Below are 1,319 nucleotides of genomic sequence, written 5' to 3'. Positions count from 1 at the left end.
GGCGACCCCGCAGCTGATAACGCCCCGCTTGGCGCTACGTCACGCGCGGCGGCCCTGCAGACCCCCGCCTCGCGCCCTCCGGCGCCGCCTTCCGTCGCCGGGCCCTCTCCGCCGAGGCTCGCGCGCTCAGTCTCTCCGCGTCTGTCAGGCGCGCCCGCCGCTCTGAGCTCGGCGCCGGCCCTCCTCCCCGCTCGGCCCTCCCCGCTCCTCCCTCTCTCCTCCCCCTCTCTTCCTGCGGGCCTCCTCGCCCGCTTTTCGGGTTTACTGCACCCGATTTTTCAGTCTTTCCTTATTGGTTCTTCTCAATCGCACAATGCAAGGGGCGAGCGCCTCGAGCATCCTGTTACCGTCGGACTCGCAGGCAAGGTCCAAGAAGGGACACAGCAGTTGGGCTCCCCAGAGAACTTTCTGAAACTCGACCAAGTTTCAACACAGAATCTTAACCCTTTCCCCACACGTCCGCTGTTCATATCCGCTCAGACTGATTAAGGTTTCTTTCACATTACCAAGGAAGGTACTGCGAGTGTTTTGAAAGACCATTTTTGTGGGATTTTCTTACTCCACTTTATAAAAGCAAGCAATACAAAGCACAATGCAATGCTGTTCTGAAACTGTATAGCTCGTAGTTTTGTTGTTAGTGGTGTTTTGTTAAATTTTTTAAATTGTGCGTGAGGCAGAGCCTTACTATGGAAGGCATTTAAAACTAGGCAGGATAATGTCGCTGTACAGCAAGCTATCGATTGTATTAATTCTTTTAGATGCTCAGGGTTTGTGTGCACGCTTGCGCGCTTTGGGTTTTTTGTTTTGTTTTAGTTTCTTGTTGTTTAGTCTGCGTGCACATTCAAAGGTGGGACTCTGAAATCAGACTGCCTGAATTTGAATCCCAGTTCCACCCATGACTAGCTGTACAGGCAAGTTAGCTCGCCTCTCTGTGTCTCCGTTTCCCCATCAGTAAAATGGAATTTATTACTAACAGAACCTAAGTAGTTCTGTTGTAAGAATTATATACAATATGTAATATATATGGGGGGGGGGAGATGCGTTTAGAATGTGTCTGGCATATATAGTAAGGGTTACATAAATTTTAGCTATTTTTTTCTCTCCAAAAAGACTTACGATAAAATCTTTTCCTAAAGTAACATATGTGGTATGGTCATCTCTACTTGGGACACTGGTCACAGGAAATTTCAGTGGGATTGGGATCTGAAAATGCCACTGGCTTCCTTGTCTATGGAAGAATACCTTATGAATAAAAAAGCAGTATGTCCAAGAGGCTCAGAAATTGAAGCTACTGAGTCACAATTTGCTGAAGTTGAGGC

Source organism: Trichechus manatus, unplaced genomic scaffold, assembly GCF_000243295.1.
Source record: "Trichechus manatus latirostris isolate Lorelei unplaced genomic scaffold, TriManLat1.0 scaffold00010, whole genome shotgun sequence".
NCBI classification, from domain to species: domain Eukaryota; kingdom Metazoa; phylum Chordata; class Mammalia; order Sirenia; family Trichechidae; genus Trichechus; species Trichechus manatus.
This window is presented reverse-complemented; position numbering follows the sequence as displayed.